The sequence below is a fragment of the Sus scrofa genome, chromosome 13 (assembly GCF_000003025.6).
Source record: "Sus scrofa isolate TJ Tabasco breed Duroc chromosome 13, Sscrofa11.1, whole genome shotgun sequence".
NCBI classification, from domain to species: domain Eukaryota; kingdom Metazoa; phylum Chordata; class Mammalia; order Artiodactyla; family Suidae; genus Sus; species Sus scrofa.
Genome location: NC_010455.5, coordinates 188,996,549 through 189,022,742, shown reverse-complemented (window position 1 = coordinate 189,022,742; position 26,194 = coordinate 188,996,549). Strand labels below are relative to the sequence as shown.

Here is a 26,194-nt window from a genome sequence, read left to right as displayed (position 1 = left end):
CATGATCAAGTGGGATTTATCCCAGGGATGCAAAGATTTTTCAACATCTGCAAATCAATCAGTGTGATACACCACATTAACAAACGGAAGAGTAAAAACCATATGATCCTTTCAATAGATGCAGAACAAGCCTTTGACAAAATCCCACATCCATTTCTCATAAAAACCCTCCAGAAAGTGGGCGTAGAGGGAATCTACCTTAGCATAATAAAGGCCATAATTGTTAAAGCCACAGATAACATCATTTTCAATGGTGAAAAGCTGGCAGATTCCCACTAAGATCAGGAGAAGACAAGGATGTCTGCTGTTGCCATTTTTATTCAACTTAGCTTTGGAAGTTCTAGCCATGGTAATCAGAGAAGAAAAAGAAATAAAAGGAATCCAAAATGGACAGGAAGAAGTAAAACTATCACTGTTTGCAGATGACGATACTATACACAGAAAATCCTAAAGACACTACCATAAAACTGTTAGAGCTCATCAATGAATTTGGTAAAGTTGTAGGATACAGAATTAATACACAGCAATGTATTGCATTTCTATATACTAACAATGAAAGGCCAGAAAAAAAATTGGGAAACAATCCTATTTACCATCATGCCAAAAATAATAAAATACCTAGGAATAAACCTACCTAAAGAGACAAAAGACCTGTACTCTGAAAAATATAAGATGCTGATGAAAGAAACAAAGATGAGGAGTTCCTGTCGTGGCTCAGTGGTTAATGAATCTGATTAGGAACCATGAGGTTGCGGGTTTGATCCCTGGCCTTGCTCAGCAGGTTAAGGATCCAGCATTACAGTGAGCTGTGGTGTAGTTCGCAGACGTGGCTTGGATCCTGCGTTGCTGTTGCTCTGGTGTAGGCCAGTGGCTACAGTTCCAATTTGACCCCTAGCCTGGGAACCTCCATATGCTGCTGGAGCAGCCCAAGAAATGGCAAAAAGACAAAAAAAAAGAAAAAAAAAGAAAAAAAAAAGAGAAATCAAAGATGACACAAACATATGGAAAGACATACCATGCTCTTGGATTGGAAGAATCAGTATTATCAAAATGACTGTACTACCCAAGGCAATCTACAGATTCTGCACAATCCTGATCAAATTACCAAGGACATTTTTCACAGAACTAGAACAAAATTTTTTTAAATTTGTATGGAAACATTAAACAATTCCAAGACAGAAAAATGGAACTGGAGGACTCAGGTTCCCTGACTTCAGACTATACTACAAAGCTGCAGTCATGAAAACAACGTGATATTGGCAGAAAACAGAAATATAGATCACTGGCAGAGGATAGAAAGCCCAGAAATAAACCTGCATACCTGTGGTCAACTAAATCTGTGATAAAGAAGGCAAGATTATGCAATGGAGAAAAGACAGTCTCTTTAATAAGTAGTGCTGGAAAAACTGGACTGCTACATTTAAAAAAATGAAATAAGAATACTCTCTAATACCACACACAAAAATAAACTCAAAATGGATTGAATACCTAAATGTAAGACCAGATATTATAAACTCTTAGAGGAAAATATAGGCCCAACACTCTCTGACATAAACTGTAGCAATATCTTCTCAGATCTATCTCCTAGAGTAATGACGATAAAAACAAAAATAAACAAAAGGGGCTAAATTAAACTTAACAGTTCTTGCACAGCAAAGGAAACTATAAACAAAATGAAAAGACAGTTCACAGAATGGGAGAATATGTTTGCAAATGAAGTGACTGACAAAGGATGAATCTCCAAAATATAAAAACACCTCCAGCATCTCAGTATCAAAAAACCAAACAACTTCACCAAAAAATGAGCAGAAGATCTGAATAGACATTTCTCCAAAGAAGACATATAGATGGCCAAAAAATACATGAAAAGATGTTCAACATCACTAATTATTAGAGAAATACAAATCAAAACTACTATAAGGTACCACTTTACACCATCCAGAATGGCCATCATCAAAAAATCTACAAACACTAAATGCTGGAGAGGGTGAAGAGAAAAGGGAATCCTCCTACACTGTTGGTAGGAATGTAAATTGGTACAACTACTATGGAAAACAGTATGGAGGTTCCCTAAAAAAACTAAAAATAGAATTGTATGATTCAGCAATCCCACTCCTGGGCATCTATCTGGAAAAAACTATGACTTGAAAAGATATGCCCCAGTGTTCATTGCAGCACTGTATACAACAGCCAAGTCATGGAAGCAACCTAAATGTCCACTGACAGAGGAATGGATAAAGAAGGTGTGGCACATGTATACGATGGAATTTTACTCAGCCATAAAAAAGAATGAAATAGTGCCATTTGTGGAAACACAGATGGACTTAGAAATTATCATTGCTAATTGAAGTTTGACAGTGAGAGACAAACTTATATGTGGATTCACTTTTATGTGGAATCTAAAAAAAAGGATGGAAATGAACTTATTTGCAGAATAGAAATAGATTCACAGATTTTGAAAAACTTATGGTTACAATAGTGAATAGTTTGGGGGGGGAGGGGTGTACTTGGGGTTTTGTGATGGAAATGTTCTAAAATTAGGTTATGATGATGGTCGTACAATTATAAATATAATAAAATTAATTTTAAAATAAAATATTAGTGCCAGGTTTCCTGCTGTGGCTTAGGGGGTTAAGAATCTGACTACAAGTTTGATCCCTAGCCTTTGATCTTCCATATGCCACAGAGGCAGCCATAAAATTTAAAAAAAGTTAGTGCCAATTGGGAACTGCTGTATACCACAGGGAAATTTACCCAATATTTTGTGATAATCTACATGGGAAAAGAATCAGAAAAAAAGATAGATATATGTATGTGTATAACTGAATGATTTTGTTGTAGAGCAGAAATTATCACAACATTGTAAATCAACTATACTTTGATAAAACTTAAAAAAATTAAATTAAAAATAAGACACAACAACAACAACAAAAAATATAACCCAGAATCTAGTGTGTAGTTTCCAACATGAGTGTCAATTTAAGAATTTGAAATACAGCTTGATCTTTGTAATAAAAATTTTAAAAATTAGCTGGGAATATCCCACATGCATTCTAAATCCCCCAGTTGCCCTAGGTAATTTTTCTTACTCTTCCACAACACATGGCATTCTTTCTATGAATGACATCAGTTTGGAAATACCCCGTGGTTTCTGAGTTATAAATGGATAGCTCACTATGAACCTCGATTATATTATGATTCATACTTTCACTTCTTTTTTTTTTATACTATCATTTTGAAAAAGTGAAAATGAAACTGTGTTTCATCAGCAAACAGTTCACTAGGGAGAAGAAAAATATATAGTTGAATGTAATGGCTTATAGAACGTTTTAAGGTTTATTGTCTAAGACTATAGTGAAAGCCATTTCTTAAGGAAAAAACCAATGCAGTTGTAACTAAAGAATTGCTCATAGAGAATGAATCTGTGTCTTAACCATGATAATTGTGGAAGTTCTGCATTACATGGGATCACTGCTTATAGTTTCTCCTGACATCTGTCTATCTGTCATCTATGTATATATCAAGTATCTACCATTCTTTCAAAACAGTTTTTCTTCTAGGACTTCTACCTCTAGAATTTGTTCTCTTAAACATTACGCTATGGTAGAAAAATAATGATAGCTAGTCTAGCTAGAGAGAGAGAGAGGAAGGAAGGAAGAGTGAACCACATGGAAAGTTTCAACACAGTTCCAGGCTTGAGAGCCTTTATTCATACTTCAAGTTTCCTTAGGGCAGGTGTCATTGCTGCTCATTGCTGTGTCTCTAGAACCTTTGTCCATAGCAACACTCAACAAATATTTGTTGAATAAACACAGCAGGTTAAAAGCAATGTTGAGCATTTCATGATTTTCTGCGGAATACCACAAAAAATTGTCCCCTGAGGTCTCAGCATTCTAGTAACTGAGAAGTATCAGGATCTAAAGAGATCCTGCTCTTAAGAGATTCTGAAAGTAGCAATGCTTAGTATCAGTCGAAAGCTAGATGCATCCATGCCTTGGGATTCTTCATTTAACATTATTTGTAGAATGGGAATTTTGCCAAAGATTATAAACACTTTATATGGTGAAGGTGATTACAAAATCTTTATATTAAGCATAAACTTAATCTTCCTGGGCTGCCTGTCACCCCAGGGAATTTCCTACCAAAAATTATGTCTCGTGGGTCAGTATGTGCTTTCCTGTCAATGAATTAATTCCTCAATTTCAAATCTTTTCTTTCTAGACCAACAATACTTTTGTACCTATACTGCTGTGATCTTTGCATTTCAGATTTACTGACTCTTTTAACTTAAGGCATTGAAGAATGATTTTATCTAAGAGAGGATGTCGCCTCCTGTTTTTAACCATCATTAACATCTTAATTAAAGTAGGAGTACTCTAACAGACCAGTTATTCATGCTTTACATTTTTAAGAGATTAGAACACAGGAGGGATATGCTTATATAATACTGTTTAGTAGGAAATATAAAAGTTACTCCTTTCAGAGTTCCTGTTGTGGCTCCATGTGTTAGAACACGACAGAGTCTCCATGAGGATGTGGGTTCAATCCCTGGCCCCACTCACTGGGTTAAGGATCTGGCATTGCTGCAAGCAGTGGCATAGGTTGCAGATGTGGCTTGGATCTGTTTTGCTGTGGCTGTGGTATGGGCTGGCAGCTGCAGATCTGATTTTACCTCTAGCCTGGGAAATTCTATATGCCACTGGTGCGGCCGTAAAAAGAAAAAAAAAGCTATTTCTTCCAAAGGAAGCCCCAAAATAGCATTAAAAAATATTACAACATCCCAATGCCAGTTATAGTAATAACTGGAGCTGGAAATAACATTGAGAATATGTTGAGAATAGTGGTGATAGTAACCAAAGAGTTCTTGCTTTAAGCCATTACATTTCGTGAAAGCAATAGATTTTTACGTTTTGTGGCAAAAGATAAATCAGCAGAATTTCTATAAGGATTAAATGGGTATTCATGAAAAGGAAGTCAAACAGTGACCTTCTGTTTGAAAACTTTAAGAATAGTAAGAGCAGAAAAATGGAAGTCATCTTACTGAGACAGACTATCTTACAAGCCAGTAAGACTTGACTTGTAACCTGTTGAATATTTTTAAAAAAGCAATATGTTAAAAAATAAAGGGAGTTGGTCAGTCTGGTCTCTGAGAGTAGAAAACAAAGAATTTATAATGTACACTTTGGGAGAAAATGCTAGAAAAATTCATTCCCAAAATTTGTCCTTTCTGGCGTTGACTGTTGAAATCATAACATTAACATAGTCTTTGCTTGATGCCATTGAGCATCTTGTTTAAATCAACCCCCACTTACTCCGGAGTCATACCCACTGAGTGGTATTTGGATTATAATTTGATTTCTGATATAACTTTACAGGGAAGGAATGCTTTGGTTGGTTAGCCCTTTGGCAGTTGTACCTTTCATTATAATTAACGGGTCCCCACCTTCCTTGTTTGTATAGAAGTCTCTTGAATGTAGTTTGTATAAGTTACAATGCCAAGCCTGGGACACTGATGAAATTGAGTTTTCCAACTGACAAGGCTGAGCCAGTTTGGGCTGCAATGGCTTCCCCAAGGCTGTCACCACATTGATGAGTTCTCCTGACTTCCTCACTTCTTGTGGGCACAGTAGGAAAGATGACCTGGTAAAATGCAGGGCCTAGAGTGGTGCACTACTCACATGAAGATGAGCAAAAGATGATGGTGTACTGAGAAGAAGAAGAACAGGAGGAAGGAGGGCAGTTTGCTGAAGGAATGCTTTAGTCACGTATTAAATTCCAGCATGTATGACGACATATTTTACCTTTGCCAGCTGTGAGGGTTAATTTCATGTGTCAACTTAACTAGGTTGTGGGGTGTCCAGACATTTGGTCAAACATTGTTTATTGTTCTGATGAGATGATGATGATGATGGTGATGATGGTGATGTCAGTGAGGGTGTTTATGGATGAGATTAACTTTGATTGGTAGACTGAGTAAAGTAGCCTGCCCTTCACAATGTGGGTGGGTCTTATCCAATCAGTTGAAAGCCTGGATAGAAGGGAAGTCTGAACCTCCTGCACAAGAGGAAACTTCTGCCTGATTGCCTTTGAGCTGAGACATCAGTTTTTTCCTCTGCTTTCAGACTCTTAAAGCATCAACTCTCCTGGGTTTGCAGTGTGCTAATTGAAGCTCTTGGGGCTTGTCAGCCTTCATAATCATGTGAGCTTTTTCATTATAATACATTTCTTTTTTCCATCTATATACCTCCTACTTGTTCTGTTTCTCTAGAGAACCCTGGCTAAATGTATCAGGTGTCTGTCTTCATGAAATGGCAGTTAACAGAAAATTTTACTTTTGCAAATGAATCAGGTCTTTAATGTACTCACTGGCAGGGGAAAAATGTTTTCATCTAGACTGGATGTATCTGTGACTCAGTGTGACTGTGTTTCCTATTTTTTTTTTCTTAAATGAGAATACATCCCATCTCATTAACACTTGTCAAATCCATCTTCAGTAATGGAAAATTATATGCAGTTATGAACATAAAAAATTGGTCTCCTTTTATGTCAGAGATGTCTGTGTCACCTGCTTGGCTTTATTTGTGAGGCTGCTACATTTCCTTTAGCTCAATAAGTTCTTACCTCAAACCCCAGACTCAAACTTGAATTATCTCTCTGTTTCAATGTCAACAGCTCCACAATTTCCAAGTCCTGTGAAAGTGTTTTTAAGAATCATATATTAAAAGAAAATACACATCAAAAATTTGATATACATAAGCATGGTAACAAAAGACCAAGCATTGGAGTTCTCGTCATGGCTCAGTGGTTAACAAATCCGACTAGGAACCATGAGGTTGCAGGTTCGATCCCTGGCTCTGTTCAGTAGGTTAAGGATCTGGCATTGCCATGAGCTGTGGTATAAGCTGCAGAAGTAGCTCAGATCTGGTGCTGCTGTGGCTGTGGTGTAGACTGGCAGCTACAGCTCCGATTCAGCCCCTAGCCTGGGAACCTCCATATGCCACAGGTATGGCCCTAAAGTGACAAAAGAAAAAAAAAAAAAGACCAAGCATTAATTCCACAAGCATCTATTGAGCATATACCAATGTACAAGAATGGAGAAACAAATATGAAGCAAACATAGACCGTTTCCTTAAAGAGGAAAGGTAAGAAAATAGATATGAAGGCTAACAGAGGAAGGAAAGTACCTGATGTTTATGGAGCTTCTATGCTTTGCCAGGCACTCTGTTCACAGTGGACCTTCATAGCAGCTCTCTAAGGTTATATTATAACCCATCAACTATTATAGCTCATTTATGTATGAGAACACCTAAGCTCAGAGAGGTCCTCCAGTTAGGAGAGTAGAAATTCTAGAAGTGTTCATTGAGCCTCAGGGTCAGAGTGGAGTTCAAACCAGAGTCTGTGGCTTCACACATATCCTGCTTTCTACTTCATCTTGTTGCTTTGTTCTAGACCAACACTGTGTGATAGTTACAAGTGGCTATTGGACACTTAAAATGTGGACAGTCCAAATGGAGACGTACTATAAGCATGGAATACAGACTAGATTTCAAAGACTTAGTATGTAAAATATCTTAATAATTTTTATATTGATTACTTGTAGAAACGATGTCTTGACTCTAGTGACATATCTGTCATGGTTTTCCAGAGAAAGGGAACCCATAATACTTATTTGTCTATCTTTTATCTACTCTTTCTCTCTATTATCTATCTACCATCTATCTATCGCTCTAGCAAAGAGAGACAGAGATAAAGAGACAGAGACAGAGAGACAGGAGAGAGAGGGGATTTATTTTAAGGAATTGGCTCATGTGCTTGTAGGGGCTGGCAACCCAGAAATCTGCACAGTAGGCTGGCAGTCTGGAGATTCAGGGGTAAGAGTTGATATTGCAATTGTGAATCTAAAATCTTCAAAATCTGCTCTCAGGTAGGCTGAAAACTCAGGTAGTGTAATAGACTGAATTGTTCCCATCCCTTCCCCGTCCTCTTACAACTTTTATGTTGAAGCCCAACCCACAACATAACCATATATGCAGATATGGCCTTTAAGAGCTAATTAAGGCTAAATGAGGTCATATGGGCAGGGCCTTAATCTGACTTGTGTCTTTATAAGAAGAGGAAGAGACACCAGGAATTCATGAGCTCATAGAAAAGTTCATGTGAAGACACAGTGAGAAAAATCTCCCTGCAAGCCAAGGAGAGAAACTTCAGGAAAAATCAAACTGTCAACTATGATCTTGGACTCCCAGCCTCCTGTGGAACTGTGAAAAAATTAATTTCTATTGTTTAAGACACCAAGGTGATGGTATTTGTTATGAAAGCCTTACAAAACTACTACAGGAAAAGTTTTCTTCCTTCCTTCCTTCCTTCCTTCCTTCCTTCCTTCCTTCCTTCCTTCCTTCCTTCCTTCCTTCTTTCTTTCTTTCTTTCTTTCTTTCTTTCTTTCTTTCTTCCTCTCTCTCTTTCTTTCTTTCTTTCTTCCTCTCTCTCTTTCTTTCTTTCTTTCTTCCTCTCTCTCTTTCTTTCTTTCAGGCCATATCTGTGGCATAAGGAAGTTCCCAGGCGAATTGGAGCTGCAGCTGCTGGCCTATACCACAGCCACAGCAACGTGGGATCAGAGCCACATCGGCGACCTACACCACAGCTCACAGCAATGCCTGATCCTTAACCTACTGAGTAGGGCCATGGATCGAAGCTGCATCCTCAAGGATACTGGTCAGATTCGCTTCTGCTGAGCCACAAGGGAACTCCCAAGCAGAGTTTCTATGTTGCAGTCTGGAGGTTGAATTTCCTCTTCTTTGGGAAATCTCAGTCTTTGCTTTTAAAAACCTTCAGCTGATTGAATGAGGCCCATCCATGTTATGGAGAGTAATCTGCTTTACTTAAAATCTATTGATGAAAATGTTAATCACATCTAAAAAACATTTCACAGAAATATCTGGACTGATGCTTGAGCAAATGACTGGGCATCATAGCCCATCTACATGGACACATAAAATTAGCCATCACACTTGGGCTTAGTAAAATATATCATTAAAATTATTTCCTTTTTTTTGTTTAAAATGTGGTTACTAGAAAATTTTAATTGTAGCTCAAATTTGTTTCTCGTATCAGATTTCTATTGGACAGTACTGATATAGACATTTATGAAAATAGAAAGTTTCAAGAAAGATATATGAATAAGGTTCCACAGGAGCATAGAAGATATTGATGTCTGATTGGAGTGTTTAAGGAAGAATTTGCAGAGATAGTGAGATGATTAAAGCACAAACTCTGTAGCCAGAATGCTTGGGTTTGAATCTCTGCTCTGCCGCTTCACTGGATGGATGACCCAGCACAAAAAATTCACCCTCTCTCTGTCTTGTTTTTGTCATCTGTAAAGTCAAGGTAGTAATTAAGCCTTCTTCTGCATGGAGTTGTTGTGAAGTTTAAATAATACTATACATTTAGGCATTTACAAAAGTGCCTGAGACAGTGAATCTCAGTAAACAGTGGTTAAATAAGGTTGTGCTTGAGCAGAATCTGGATGAATGAGGAGCTGGACAGATCCTGAAGGACTTACTGAAAAGGGATGAATTTCCAGTGAAGGGAACATAAGATCCTCTTCTCTGGGCTTCACTGTCTGTCTTTCCACAGGAAAATCAGCAATGGGTTCTCAGTTAGTACATTAGGGTTCAGCCAACTCGCATTGACTTCCTGCATCATTCAGTGAATGGCTGGTATGCACTTGGCGCTGTGCTTGGTACCTCTTTGGTCCTCATTCTACCTGATCTCAGCAGCATTCAGCCATGCTGACCATAGCCACTGAATTTTTACCGTGAATGTCACCTGGTTTTCTCTGGTCTCCCTGGGTGTTCCAACTTTGGCCCCTTTGCACAAACAGTCCTCTAATGGGTCAAGTTTAATCCTGGTCTCTATATTCTTCTCAATTTATGCTCTCTTCCTAGAAAATTCCACGTACACTCGTGCAAGGCCTTCATTACCACAGAGAGTGCGTATGACTCACAAATTTGTGTATATATTCCAGACTTTTCCACTGGGCTCCAGATCTGAATAGTTAAATGCCTGACTGATTCCCTCCACTGTATGTCTTAGTGTCTCAGAGTCATCGCATAGTCAGCATGTCCTGAAATGTGTTCACCTGCGCCTCCCATCATATACATATTGTTCCTTTTCAGTGTTCTCAACTTGTATCTTCCAAAGCCAGAAACTCAAGAGTTATCCCTTATCCCTCTCCTTTATTCTCCAAATCCAACCCAAGGTCACAACTTACCAGTTCTACTCTGAATCCAAAGCTGCCAAAGTTTTTCACCTGGGTAACTGGATTAGATCCTTACATTCTTTTTGATCTACTTCTCATTTCTTATCCAAATTGTAGCCATGCCAGTGTTTTTGAATTTCAAATCTCATATCATTACTCTTCGAAAAGTATTTGCCAATTTCTTATGTTCATTGTATAAGTTAAGGTTGTAACTTCTGGAACCGAAGTACCACTGCAACTGCATTTCACATCAGGCTTCTTTTCGTGTGGCCACACAGATCTTTTGGCATCTCCTTGTTCCAATCATGCGCCTTCTGGCCATAGGACTTTTTCCTGCTGCCTGTACCTGCCTCCTAATGTTCTCAGAGCATTATTCTCCTGCAGTGAGTTTACCTTCATTAGGCTTTATTCAGGTGATCCTTTTATTATTGTCTCTGTCCCCGACAAGATCATAAGTACTCCGAAGTCCGAAAGTGACTGTGTCTTTCTTTTCCCTCCTAATGTATCTCTCAAAAATTGAGCTGAGCTTATAGGAGAAACATCTGAAATCAGAAGAATTGTCTTTCTTTTGGGACCTCAGTTCTTCATGGATCTCTCATATCTGGGCTCATCTAAGGATAAAAAGATCTGGAGTTGATCTACAGTTCCTTTTCTAACATTTGTTTGGTAATTTTAAAATTTATATTTGTCTTTTTGCCTTTTCTAGGGCCGCTTTCACGGAATATGGAGGTTCCCAGGCTAGGGGTGTAATCGGAGCTGTAGCTGCCGGCCTACACCAGAGCCACAGCAATGCCAGATCTGAGCCATGTCTGTGACCTACACCACAGTTCATGGCAATGCCGGATCCTTAACCCACTGAGAAAGGCCAGGGATTGAACCCTCAGCTTTGTGGTTCCTAGTCAGATTCGTTAACCACTGTGCCATGATGGGAACTCCCTGTTTGGTAATTTAAAGGAGATATCTTCATCTTTTTCATGTGTTATACTTAATACCAGATATCAGTAGTCTAGAGAGCCATTTTGGGGGATTTCCCAAGGGTAAATGATGAAGGTACAGATTATATCAAGAGCCTATAACAAGACAATGTCTCTGGTTTAGAACCCCGAGGACAGTATCTCTGAAAAAGGGGGCAAAGGTTGGATTTGAGGGATTATGTTTATTATTCCTGACAAATAATATGTCATACACAATAAGATGTAGATTTTATGGTGATTAGAGAAAGACTGAGCTTGGAGGGAACATTTTATTATGGGCTAAAACTGCAAATCTTCATGAAAGTTTTTTCCTTAAAGCTGAATTTGAGACTTTGCATAGCTTCTCACCAGTACCTGCAATCATTCAGCCACTCTAGGACCAATAAAGGTGTATCAAGATTCCAAAGTTTCCTCTACTTCTCTGTCTGCTCACCATTGCTTTAAGATTTCACCAAGCAGTGCTATCAATGAAGGACATCAGTAGCAAATGTCTCTACCCTTTAAACATCTCCTATGTACCAGTCACTCACCAGTTGGGAAAAATGGGTAAAATGATGTCATTTTATCATATTTCAGGCACTATGTCAAAGCGTAACTAAGTACTATTTCATTTTAATCCTAAAAGAAACCCTAAAAAGAAGATATTATTGACATATATTTTACAGATATGGATGCTGGGGTTTAAAGAGGTGAGCCTGACTGCTCCCTTCTACACACATACATAAAATTATTAAGAAGTGTAGGCATTTTGGGGAGTTCCCTGGTGGGTTAGTGGGTTAAGGATCCCATGTTGTCACCTCTGTGGCTCTGGTTACTACTGAGGCATGGGTTCGATCCCTGGCATGGGAATTTCTGCATGTCATGGGTGTGGCTGAAAAAATATCTGGTGTTCTTCAACATATCTCCTGCTTCCAAGTTTTTTTTTTTTGTTTTTTTTTTCCTTTAAGGTGAAACCATGGGTAAATCATTTGTTAAAGCCATTTCACCTGTAAACTGCCTTTACTAGTCAAGGTCATTTTAATTGTCACAAAAGACTTGCATGCCCTCCAAGTTGCATGTAGCCTAAACAATAAAATGTTTGCTTAAACCATAAGTTGTTTTCCAGAAACTTGGAGTCAGCTGTGTCTATTTTGAGCTGAGCTAGTAAAATCTGGATCAGACCAATGACTTCAACTGGGTGTGTGTGTGTCTGCTTGGTGAGCATTTGAACATACAGATGTCAATAGCCTAGTTATGCCTACACAGAATGAGGACTATCACATATTTTTCCAAACACCTTTATCTCATAAATACTCTGAGCCCCATCCTTTCAGGGAAGTGGATCTGAAATTTTTCTCCCATATCCATGCTTGGCTGCCTTTTGAATTAATTCTCTTTGCTGTTAACCTTGGTGTCTCAGCATTTTGGCTTGTATGGCATTGGGCAAAGAGAACCTCATTTGGTAACAAAGGTACTAAAATTCTAGCCATATTGGTAAACTTTTTGTAATCAACCAAGCAGATTATGATGGAGGAAAGCACAGACACTAAGACAATATGGGGAGACAACTAATCTTGACTGATGGGATGAGACTTGGTACCCTGGAGAAGGGCAGTCAACAGTGATGGAAGAAAACCACAATTCAGGCATTGGGAAGGACATGTGTACATACTGGAAATGACATATTATTTTTGCAAGGCTGGGACCCAGAGTGGATATAGAGAAGTGATCTTGGATGGGAGTAGAGAGGTAGGTGAGGACCTTGTATGGAACCATTGTATAGCACTATTAAAAGACTGAATTTAACCCATAAGTAGATGGGAAGACTGAGGATTTCATGAATAAGAGCAACATGGTCAGATATCCATTTAAAAAAATATCACTTTGGAGGTTGTATGGATATTATGTTTGAAGTGACTAAGATTGGAGGCAAGGAAATCATAGTTTTCTGTTAAAAAAGTAATTTATGCAAGAAGAGACAAGTCCACAAATATGACAGTGATAATGGGAATGAAGAGGAAAAGAAAAGTTGGAAACAGAATGTACTGAATTTGGTGATCAGATTGAATGTGAAGAGAAGATGAATAAAGAAGAAAACAACATCAAAGCTAACTTTCTGCACTGGCTGATTGTTTCATGAGAGGAATGGCTACATAAAAGGAACAGGTTATTAGGAAAATGATGGGGGTACCTCTAGAGGACATGGACATGGGGACAGAGTTGTAGCAATGGATCTGGAGCTCAGCAGAGCAGTCCAAGCTAAAGATATGTTTCTGGAGCTCATCAGCATAAAGGTGGTAATTCCAAGTACTTAGCATGAATGAGATCTTTTATGGACAGTGTGAAGACAGAAAGATGAGGATGAGTAGAGGATGCGCCAACATTTAAAGGACAGGCATTTTGGTTGGACAAGATGCTTGATATGATTTCAATTTTTTTAAAGTTACTGAGGTTGGATTTATAGCCCAGGATGTGATCAATCTTAGAGAATGTTCCATGTGCACTTGAGAAGAATGTGTATTCTGTTGCTTTTGGATGGAATGTCCTATAAATATCTATTAAGTCCATCTGGTTTAATGCTTCATTCAGGGCCTGTGTTTCCTTATTGATTTTCTGTTGGATCATCTGTCCATTGCTGCAAGCGGGGTGTTAAAGTCCCCCACTATGATTGTGTTATTGTCAATTTGCCCTTTTAAGGTTGTTAGCAGTTGCCTTATATATTGTGGTGAAACCCATGTTGGGTGCAGAGATATTTAAAATTGTTATATCTTCTTCTTGGATTGACCTTTGATCATTATGTAGTGACCTTCCTTGTCCCTTAAAATATTGTTCATTTTAAAGTCTATTTTGTCTGTTATGAGTATTAAAAGTTTCAACACAGCAAAGGAAACCCTAAACAAAATGAAAAGACACAGAATGGGAGAAAATCTTTGCACGTGAATTGACTGACAAGGAATTAATGTCCAAAATTTATAAACACCTTCTGCAGCCCAATACCAAAAAAACAAACAACCCCATCCAAAAATGGGAAGAAGATCTAAACAGACAATTCTCCAAAGAAGACATACAGATGGCCAAAAAACACATGAAAAGATGTTCAACATCATTCATTATTATAGAAAGGCAAATCAAAACCACTATGAGTACCACCATACACCAGCCAGAATGGCCACCATCAAGAAATCTACAAACAATAAGTGCTGGAGAGGGTGTGAAGAAAAAGGAACACTAATACACTGTTGGTGGGATTGTAAATTGGTGCAACCACTGTGGAAAACAGTATGGAGATTCCTCAGAAAACAAAACATAGAACTACTATTTGATCCATCAATTTCACTCCTGGGCATCTATCCAGAGAAAACCATGACTCACAAAGACACATGTACTCTGATGTTCATTGCAGCACTATTTTCAACCGTTAAGACATGGAAACAACCTAAATGTCCATCAATAGAGGAGTGGATAAAGAAGATGTGGTACATATACACAATGGAATATTACTCAGCCATTAAAAGGAGCAAAATACCAGCATTTTTAGCAACGTGGATGGACTTAGAAATTATCATGCTAAGTGAAGTCAGTCATACAATGAGACACCAACATCCAGTGCTTTCACTGACATATGGAATCTGAAAAAAAGGACATACTGAACTTCTTTGCAGAACAGATACTGACTCTCAGACTTTGAAAAACTTATGGTCTCCAAAGGAGACAGTTTGGGGAGTGGGGGGATGTGCTGTGTTGTCGGTTGGAAACCCTATAAAATTGGATTGTGATGATCATTGTACAACTATAAATGTAATAAATTCATTGAATAATAATAAAAAAAGAAACAGGTGAGGGAAAGTAAGAGGTGCAAATTTCTAGATCAAAATAAATGAGTAATGGTATGAAATGTACAGTGTGCAGGACATAGTCAATAATTATGTATGATGACAGATGGTCACTAGACTTATATGGTGATCATTTTGAAATGTATAGTAATATCAAACCACTATGTTGTGTAACAGGAATTAATAGTATTTTAGGTTAATTATACTTCAAAGACAAACAAATTCAGAGGGAGAAAAAAAAAAGATCAGATTTGTGGTTAACAGAGGCATGGGGCAGAATTGGATGAAGTCAGTCAAAATGTCTTTGTGTGGTTAGAGATGACTGGGCTGAGAGGTGTCCCCTTGGGGTTTCACACCACTCCAATATTCACAAAGAGGTAGGATGGTAGGAAAGCATTTCTTTTGGCTCCCTGAAGCAAAATTATTGAAATCAGCCTTATATAATTGTGCACCCCTCCACCCTCATGGAAATCAAGGGACTGCTCCTTTGAAGGAGACTGTTGCGTGAATAAGGGTTTCTTCTTCTCTACTGTCAGAGCCTCTCTGAGTATAATCTATGCAGCAAACATTGGGTAAAGAATTTGTATTTTCAATATCAGAAGTTGTGGGGGTCCAAATTATGTGTCTGTACATTAGTTTGAAGAATATAACTTCTAGGAGTTTCTGCTGTGGTACAATAGGATTGATGGTGTCTCAAGCACTGGGATGGATGCAGGCTCAAACCCAGGCAGGCTCAGTGGGTTAAGGATCTGTGGCCATGGTATAGGTCGCAGCTGCAGCTCAGATCTGATCCCTGGCCCAGGGAACTCCATATGCTGCAGGGTGGCCAAAAAAGAAAAAAAAGAGTATAACTTCTACCAATCCCACTGAGTGAGAATTGCACTTTTATGCCTTGTGACATGAGACAATTAATTAGAAATAAAAATTTTCAATGGTTAAGCTTGAAGACAGCTAAGCTTGTATATGGATACTGCCTCATACTTTCTGGGAGAAATTAGGCAAGTTGCTTAGCTTCTTTTATTTCCACTTTCCTCACAGGTGAAGTGAGAATGATAACCTCTATCTTATAACATTTGAAATATTTAAGGAGATAATGTACGGTTCTTTGCACATAACAATTGCTCAGTACATGTTAACCACTGTTATTTCTACTCTCATCTCTAAGGTTAATTTTTCTTCTCTGCTTTGGAACCCAACCCTGCATGGAGCGTTCATGCACTGCTTCCATGCCTCACTATACCCCACCCTCCTTAGGGTCCTCAACCTGTCTTTTTTTCCTGCTTTTAAAACCTCTATTAGTCATGCCTAGATTTCAGTTACTTTATTTTATTTTTTAATTATTTTTTTGGTAAAGTATAGTTGGTTTACCATGTTGTGCCCATTTCTGCTGTACAGCAAAGTGGCCCAGTCATCTGTATATATACATCCCCTTTCGTATATTATCTTCCATCATGTTCTATCCTGAGAGACTGGATATAGTTTCCTGTGCTATACAGTAGGACCTCATTGCCCATCCATTCTAGATGTAATAGATTGCATCTACCAACCCCAAACTCCCAGTCCGTTCCACTCCCTCTTCCCTCTATCTTGGCAACCATGCTTCTGTTCTCTATGTCTGAGACTCCGTTTCTGTTTTGTAGATAGGTTCATTTGTACCATATTTTAGATTGCACATGTAAGTGATATCATATGGTGTTTGTTTTTCTCTTTCTGACTTACTTCACTTACTATGATAATCTCTAGTTGCATCATGTTGCCACAAATGACTTTATTTTGTTCTTTTTAAAGGCTGAGTAGTATTTCATCATATATACATACTACATCTTCTTCATTCATTCCCCTGTCGATGGACATTTAGATTGTTTCCATGTCTTGGCTATTGTGAATAGTGCGGCAGTGAACTTAAGGGTGCATGTATCTTTTTGAACTATAATTTTGTCTGGGTATGTGCCCAGGAATGGGTAGAAGTCACTTTAAACAAATTAACTTTTTTCTTTGGATCCTAATGCCTATTTAATGAACTTTGAATTATGTGGGTCTCTTTGCTTTAAGGCAGAAATTGACAGAACATTGTAAATCAACCATATTTTAATACAAAATTTAAAAAATGTCCATGTGGTGGCTCAGTGGTTAATGAACCCAACTAGGATTCATGAGGATGCGGGTTTGATCCCCGGTCTTGCTCAGTGGATTGAGGATCCGGTGTTGCGGTGAGCTGTGGTGTAGGTCACAGACCAGGCTTGGATGCAGAGGATTAAGAGTAATAATTTGCCTGGAACTGGTACCTTAGGAGACGAATCTTAAAGCCATACTTGCCTAGAAAATTATTTGTGTGTAGATTTCATATTTATTAGACATAGTTTGGGATGGAGGAGGCTGATGAAGATGAAGGGAGTAAGCTAAAGACTTCCTAAGACGAGCTGCCCCTGTGAGTGTGGGTTTACATATCTGTTTATAGATAATAGATGTATTGAGTGGAAAAAAAAATCCATGTTGTAGACAAAAAACAAAACATAGGTAAACATTGGAGAATAAATCATTTTATACCCTGTCTAGACAGTGTAATATTTACTTGGGAATCTTGTGTTTATTATTAAGCTAAGTTTTTAAAATAATATTAAGAGACATAATTAGAATATGAGGTTTAAGTGTATTAAATATTGGGGGCATATGAAACAAACATACTAAACAAATATTTTTTTCTTCTTTTTTTGATAATTATTTGGCTTTGGAACTTAACCTCATTTAATATGTTTCTCTGTAACCCTGGTTAAGAAATGAATACAATTTTTGTCTGAAACATTAAAATGGGATATTTAGCAAACATTTTATGGTTCACAGTTTGGAAAATGCAATTAATTCTGAATATAATTACTTTCATTAAAATCTGATTTGTGCAGCCAATTAGGAAAAAAAATCCCTGGGTGGCATATTTTATGTTGAAAAAATATTTTTTTCCTGTGTAGTATTGAGAAAACTTTCCTAAATATTCATGATTTTTATTCAGACTAAATCTCAAATAAATTGGAAATTGTAAGGAAAAATATGTATAAGTAAAACAAACACTTTGATACAAATCCACACAAAAAAGGAACATTTTTTTCATTGATTTGAAAAAAAGAACTATTTTTCTTATTCTTATCTAGTATACCCCAATCAGTCTCAGAAAGTACATAGACTTGTTCGTGTGCTGATAGACTTGTTCGTGTGCTGTCTGGTTGAAAAATGACTAAGATTCTATTCTGGATTGGGTCACTTGGAAGCCTTCTTGGTGGTGATCAAACAATAATTATGATACTACTTGGGGCTATATGTCGGAATATTGAAAGCTTAATTTGAAGTATTTTCAGCAGCTGAGTCACTACAGTGCCCTTGCAAATGACTTTTATTTTTGCACCTCAATTTTTTTCTATTACAATTCAAAGGGGAATTTTGATCAGAAAATACAATGAATTGATTAATAATGAGAAAAATTTAAAGTCAGAGAAAGGGAACAACAAAAAAAAGTCTTGCAGGAATTTTGCTAGTTTAGAGGTAAGGGCCAAATGTGGGTGAATTACAACTGAAAAAAATTGGGTAACACCAGTATTTTATTTTAGTTTATTCAAAAAAAAAATGTTTCCAAAATAGTATATTTCTGGCCCCAGGTATCAGCTTCATTTGATGTGTTGCTATTGTACTTTTATTTATTCACTCCTTTATTCTATCGAAAAGATATGTGTTAAGAAAAAGATATGAATATGTGTGACTGGGTCACTTTGCTGTACAGTAGAAAAATGACAGAACACTGTAAACCAACTATAATGGAAAACTAAAAATCATTAAAAAAGATATGTGTTAAATACCAATTATAAATGTACCAATGATTGATGCCGCCCATAAAGCATGTGATGAAGTTACAGCCCTAACTCATGTTAAGAGTTTCTCATTCGTTGTTACTTAGGCTTTATTCTGAGATGGGAGCCATTTGCAGGAATCACAGGATGAGCATTTTATATACTGGGGATTATGGGATCAAAGGAGGTTGCCGTATTGGGAAAATATGTTCCTGGCTTTTGAACCCATCATATTTCCTCTGTTGCCTCTACTCTGCTGAAAACAGCAATGAGTTAAAGACTAAGAGGTAGACCTTGGAACGTCTGAAACCTACGTTATTTTTTATTTATATGTCTTTATTTTTAAATTATTTATTTATTTTTATATAACGATTTTTATTTTTTTCGTTATAATTGGTCTGAAACCTATTTTAAATGGCTCGAGTTTCCCTGGAGATGAGAGGACCTCTGTGAGTTCCAGCTGAGTGGGTGGGGAATCTTCTGCTAAGACTATACTTCATAATTTTGTGATCTCTGTTTAGGTGGTAGCTGAGAATTTTATAGATAGGTCCAGTCTTTTCAAGAAGAGATTTTTATTCTAGTTGTACTTTTCTTTAGGTTCTGTCTCCTTTCTCTTTCTCCCTCCTTTTTATTGTTACACTCGCTTTCAAAGACCTGTTCCGTTTCCTTATAAAGTAGTTAAAAACTTAGAGGTTTATAATTCAGCACCTGTAGAAAAACAACAGGATGGGTCCTCCTTTTTTAAAAATTTTTTAACAGTTAGGTTTATGAAAGACAGAGGAAAATAACCTGGTGGTAAATAGATTGAGTCTATGAAGCTAGGGCTAGAAAGGACAGAGAGAAGAGAATTTGCACTCCATTTTCATATGACACATAAAGTTCTAGTTACTCCCGTAGGGACTTGTCGGTCCTGAAGGATTTTTTTCTACATGGGGAGGAAACTCACTACTGTATTACTGGTAACCTCCTACGGTATGTCTCAAGCCATACCTACCCTTCTGGCCTTCTCTGACCGAGTATAAGTTACAATCAGAGGGGAATTTCCTTATTGGCAGTCTTGTTACTTCGGTAACTTTCTGAATAGAAATGGAAGAACCCAGAAAAGTTTTGAAAGAAACTTTAGTTCTTCCTGGAAATTACATTTTTTTTTAAATTCTGTATGTCATTTGTACACAAGAAACACATGACTTTAGGAACACATATGAAACAGTTCTCTGGAAAAAGAAATTTGATTTCTGATAAACATCTGGAGAATTCTCTTTTTTTGTCTGCAATAGCTCCGCAATAAAATGTATCTTCAATAGAACTGAGGAGAAAGACTACACATATTGCTTTTTATTCAGGTGTGTCCCTTTGTATCAGTATAATGAAGGTAAAATGTCAGTAATTAAGAGTCTAAAATTCTTAATACTTAAAAAAGCGTATACTACAGACAGCCATCTAGAAATGTACTTCAAATTTCCATTGACTTTCCTACATAGAAACAGATACTGTCATATTCTTTTTCTAAAGAGTGAAATATTTCATGGGTCATTGATTAAAAGGCTCGAAGACTGTGTGTGTGGGTGTAGGTATGTAAGAAAGAGTGAAAGAGAGAGACAGAGAGGGAGAGAGAAAAAGGTGTTTAAAGGAGGAGAAAGAAAAATGGTAAATAAAACGTGCATAACTAAGCATAAACTTTAGTCTAAAATAGTGCAAAGTAGAAAAAAAATGGCTGTAAGGGAATACTAAGATGAAAGGCACTGATGAGATGAGGTATTGCCCACAGTAATTTAAAAGTTCTAGCTCTTTCCCTCCAAGAAGGCAGTGACAGTTTGTACAGCCATGGCCAAGGTTAAGGATGATAGTAGCTGCTGAAAGAAACCTCAGGAGGGAGTTCCCGTCGTGGCGCAGTGGTTAACGAATCTAACTAGGAACCATGAGGTTGTGGGTTCGATTCCTGCCCCTGCTCAGTGGGTTAACGATCCAGCGTTGCAGTGAGCTATGGTGTAGGCCAGTGGCTACAGCTCTGATTTGACCCCTTGCCTGGGAACCTCCATATGCCGAGGGAGTGGCCCAAGAAATGGCAGAAAGACTAAAAAAAAAAAAAAAGGAAACCCCAGGAAGACCTGAAGGAGGAGCTGTCCTGTTGTGCGGTCTCTAAAGTGACGGGTGGGGTGGCTTCTCCAAGATCTGGGTTGTTCGCAAGTCTATCAGCTGTGTTCTTACCATTCAGAAAGAGAAACTCAGGAAATTCTATAAGGCAGGATGTACAAATCTCTGGATCTGAGGCCCAAGAAAACACATGCCATGTGCTGCTGCTAGCTCAACAAGAGGGGAGAACCCAAGGACCAAGCAGCAGCCTCAAAACCAGGTGGTACTCATTCTGGAAGGATGCAGTCAAGGCCTGCGCATCCTGGAGTCAATGAAACAAACTGTCCCTCCCCAACCCCCAAATCTGTACTTAGGTATTTATTTCTTAAAGTACATGGACAGGTGCTGGCCCCAAACTTTTAAATCATTTTATTAGTTAGATTTGATTTTTGACTTTTCCTTCATCACACTGTCAAGATGAGCACACTGTTGATAACGAAGATTCAGTAAAATGAATATAATTATGAGTATTACACTATTAATAATTATTAGATGCATGAATTAGGCCAGAGTCATCCTCTAGTTTTAAAGTAGTATAAATTAAATCTATTCAAACATTTTGCTATATATAAGAAATTTCTTTTTAAGAAATATATATATAAGGAATATAAATACATTTCATCATATATATATAAATGATGAAAAACAGAGTGGCTAAAGGGAGAGTACCATTCAAAATTTGAAAGTATTCTCTTCATACTGAAATATCTAATAATACTCCTGTTTTCATATAAGAAAATCAATTTCTCAGAATAAATCTTTTTTTTCTGATTTTTAAAGTCTTAGCTGTTAGGGAATGAAAACTGACCTTATTTCTGATGCCCATAGAAATGTAACATATTAATAAACTCAGGCATCACTTTTGTTCCTTTCTGGTTCAACACTTGACTAAAAATATTTGTTTTATACTTACTGATTAGTGACGGAGCTCAGTATGTTTATAGACCTAGCATGAGTTTTCAGGCTTTGGAGTATTTTTTAATGTAATTTAGCATTAATGGGACTGTTAATTGTGAATCCTTGGATATTTGGGATTATCATGTAAAATTAATAGTCTATACTCAATAAATGTTCATGGAAAAAATGAAATTTTCACATTGACTATTCTCGAGGGATTGGTTAGCTTTGATTCACTCCATAAAAATATATTTCTTTACTAAACTTGAATACTATTTTGTAGCTTTTTTCTGTAAGTCATGACTAAACTGAGACCTCTTTCATATATAGATGTACCTGAACCATTCCATCACCAATTCTACAAAAAATGATTTAAAAATTGTCCAGGAGTTCCCATTGTGGCTCAGCGGTTTAAGAACCTGACATAGTGTCAGTTAAAAACCTGACCTACTGTCAGCCAGGATCCCTGGCCTTGATCAGTGGGTTAAGGATCCTGCATTGCTACAAGTTGCAGCATATGTCGAGGGTGCAGCTTGGATCCGGTATTGCCGTGGCTGTGGCATAGGCCTTCAGCCACAGCTCTGATTGGATCCCTAGCCTGGGACCTTCCATATTTGTGGCCATAAAAAGAAAAAAAAATGTTCAAAGATTATTCCTCTGGAAAAGTATATCATGCATTAGTTGGTATTCAAATTAAATAGTAATTCACACATACAAGTTAAGCTTTACTCAAGTTTACAAAATTAAAAGTGAAAACAGGAGTTCCTATCATGGCGCAACGGAAACAAATCCGACTAGGAACCATGAGGTTGTGGGTTCGATCCCTGGCCTTGCTCAGTGGGTTAAGGATCCGGCATTGAGGTGAGCTCTGGCGTAGGTTGCAGACATGGCTAGGATCCCGCATTGCTGTGGCTCTGGCATTGGCTTACAGCAAGAGCTCCGATTAGACCCCTAGCCTGGGAATCTCCATATGCCATGGGTGCAGCCCTAGAAAAGACAGAAAAAAAACCAAAAAAACAAAAAAACAAAAAAACAAACAAACAAACAAAAAACCAACAACCTGAAAACAAAATGATTTCATTTCACATGAATGTTGTTGGGTTGGAAATGCAGAAAATCTATTGCACTGCTAACATTTTGGTCAAGATCAGGTTCAATGAACAGCCAACACCATGAGCATTACACTGGTGCTGATTAGATGGACATTCCCATCAACCACCCCCCAAAACCCCTGTAGTCACTAGGCATGTATTAGGAAGAGGATCATACCTTGCAGAGGAGTTACTGGTCCCCCATATTTCCCCTTAATTCTACAGAGATACATTTGTGGTGAAGGCAGCCTTAACATTCATAAACATCCAAACACTTCCAGTAAACCACTTAAACTACATACTTTCTAGATTATGAAAATAAACAAAATTTCCTGAAATATAAATTATCTGTTGTTTCAGGGAAGGTAAGTAATTCAGGGTCTTAGAGATGCAGTTTTGGATCTCCTGGGTTCCTTCTTTGCCCTTAATTGATGATGAATCGTGTCTTTTCTACTGTGGAATTCTCCTAATCTTCTTATCAATTATAGGATTTAAAGAGATTAGAACCATCACTCACTCACTTACTCTTTTAATCATTCATCAAATAGCTAGAGTCTTAATGGAGTTGTACTGGGGTAGAGAAGTGGAAAAGTTAGAAATAGTTTGTCTTCATGGGATGGACATGAGAAAGTTCTTCCACATAAAAAGCTGTTATGAAGGAAAAGCCTAAGGCACTGTCTCTGGATATAAAAGTTGGAAGGACTAGTTAAAGAAAATGGAAGTGCAGAGAATGCTGTTTTTCTCACGTCCTTTTTAAAGCTCTTCCATGCATCTAGAATGCCCCCTTTGGGGGATGTCGCTAATCACAGTTCCACCCCACAGTCTGGGCTAAGGTCCCCAGGTCTGTTATCACCTTGTTTTCTGTGCCCCTGTTTGTACTTCTTTCATTGTCTTTATCATGTCATTAAAAATTACCCCCTGGAGTTCCCGTCGTGGCTCAGTGGTTAACGAATTCGACCAGGAACCACAAGTTTGAGGGTTCGGTCCCTGCCCTTGCTCAGTGGGTTAAGGATCTGGTGTTGCCGTGAGCCGTGGTGTAGGTCGCAGACGCGGCTCGGATCCGGCGTTGCTGTGGCTCTGGGGTAGGCCGGTGGCTACAGCTCCGATTGGACCCCTACCCTGGGAACCTCCATATGCCTCGGGAGTGGCTCAAGAAATAGCAAAAAGACAAAAAAAAAAAAATTACCTCCTTATGTGTTTGTGTCTGTCAATAACTTATGCAGCTCATGAGGGCAGTGACAGATATTTATCTTTCAATCCCAATCACTAACAATTTAATTGAATAAGTAGCTCGATTGATTTGCACAAGGTTGAGCTTGGGGGAAGAGACATGATAAAGAGGAAAAACTTCACTTTGGGGGGACAGGAAGACTGAATTCTACTCTCGGGCTACCACTATGTAGTTTGTTTTGGAGACTAAAAGGAAGAACATGGCATGAACTTAGGTGGTTGCTTTGGGCATTGAGTTGTATAGATGCTTTTTGTACCCCGCATCTCTTGCTCTTAGCTCATCTCTGATTTCATCCACAGCTTTGCTGGAATTAAGATTCCTCTCTTGCTGGCAGGTATGTCTTATTTTCCTGACAATTGTCTTAGGTAAGTGTAGGCTGGAAGTGGCTGCCATTTCTGTCCCTGGGAGCAAGCTTAACCAAAGATGATGGGAAACTGTTGCTGACATACTTCAGCCTCTTGGCATTTAGGCAATGATTCTGAGGGGTACTAGTTGCTCTTTTCAGAAGGCCCGGCAGATTCAAACTCTCCTTTAGGATAATGCTGCTCTATATTCCCTTTTCTCTTTCTTGCTCCTTCCTTTGCTCCTTCATTCCTGTTTCCTGGGACCTCATTCCAAATAAACCACCCATACCCAAATTCAAGTCCCAGTCTTACACTCTGCTGTTGGGGGGACCCAAACCAAGACACCTGCCAAATGGCAGAAGTCTTAGAAGTACTTAGAGACTAGTATTTTCCACTCCAGGCTTTCATGTAACACGCAATACAATTTCCCTAACAACCTGCATACATTGCTTATTTATGGTTGGGTCCAGCCAAAGACAACCTGACTGATAGCTTTTGTCCTAGAATATCTTTCCTCTATTTGCTATGTAAGATTTATGTCATTTTGGTATTTGTCTCATTCGTTGACAGGGAACATGCACAAACCCATGTAGTAGCTTAAGAGACAAACCTATCCAGTTCTCTTTGGAAACCTTCATAAGACTCAATGGCAGGGACCCTAAGCTACAAGTTTTCAAGAATCCTCAAGAAGGAGAATGTGTGACTAAATATTTACAAGACCTTCAGCCTTCTGGAGTTCCGTTCCTTTAAATACAACTTCAGTGACTGAGACCCTTTTGCACAAATTTAGCAAATGATACAATCAGTCTAATATTCTTTCTCTTATCTCCTCAGGTAGGAAAGTGAAGAAGGGGTACAAGGGAGTTCCTGTCATGGCTCAACAGAAAGGAATCCAACTAGTGTCCATGAGGATGCAGGTTCAATCCCTGGCCTCACTTAGTGAGTCAGGATTCCAGCGTTGCCATGAGCTGTGGTGTAGGTTGCAGACATGGCTTGGATCCCATGTTGCTGTGGCTGTGGTGTAGGCCAGCAGCTACAGCTCTGATTCAGTCCCTAGCCTGGGAACTTCCATACGCCACAGGTGTGGCCCTGAAAAAAAAAAAAAAAAAAAAGAGGTACAAGACTCATACATTCTTCTGTTTGCCAATGGCTCCCAATATCCTTTTTCCATCTCACTTCCTTTAGCTCTGTATCTATCGTCTTGCTGTACCTGTGTCCTGCCCACACCTATTCATCAAAGCCATTAACCGTCACCTCTCCCCTGTTCCTTCAGGTATCGCCAGCCCAGAGCTGCTACAGAGGTCTTAACGTGAAGTCTTGGTGATGGTGGTGAAGAATTAAAGCGCAAATCAGCCAACAACCTAAACTGGAATAAATAAATCACTTTGCCTCAAGTTCATCAGCCGTTTCAGCTCTATGAGATTCTTACCTTTTTGGCCTTTTTGGGCTCCAGGTTTGCTGTCATTTTCGTGGGTCTTTCTTACCCTAGAATCTTTTTTCCCTTTCTCTTTACTCTAGGTCCTCAAATTCAACTCCCACTGATTAAAAAAAAAATTTTTAAAAGGGTGTTACTACTGCCTGTGAAATTTGCTGACAATTTTTAAAATGGAACAATTTA

The 26,194-nt window shown here is 38.2% G+C and overlaps 1 long non-coding RNA gene across 1 annotated transcript in view; it reads left to right on the top strand.

The window, feature by feature from the left end:
- LOC106505840 overlaps positions 1-25,975 on the top strand; it is a 62,960-nt gene extending 36,985 nt beyond the window's left edge. Inside the window, exon 3 of the long non-coding RNA XR_002338015.1 lies at positions 25,850-25,975. This is a non-coding gene — a long non-coding RNA (uncharacterized LOC106505840). The remainder of the gene's footprint in view (positions 1-25,849) is intronic.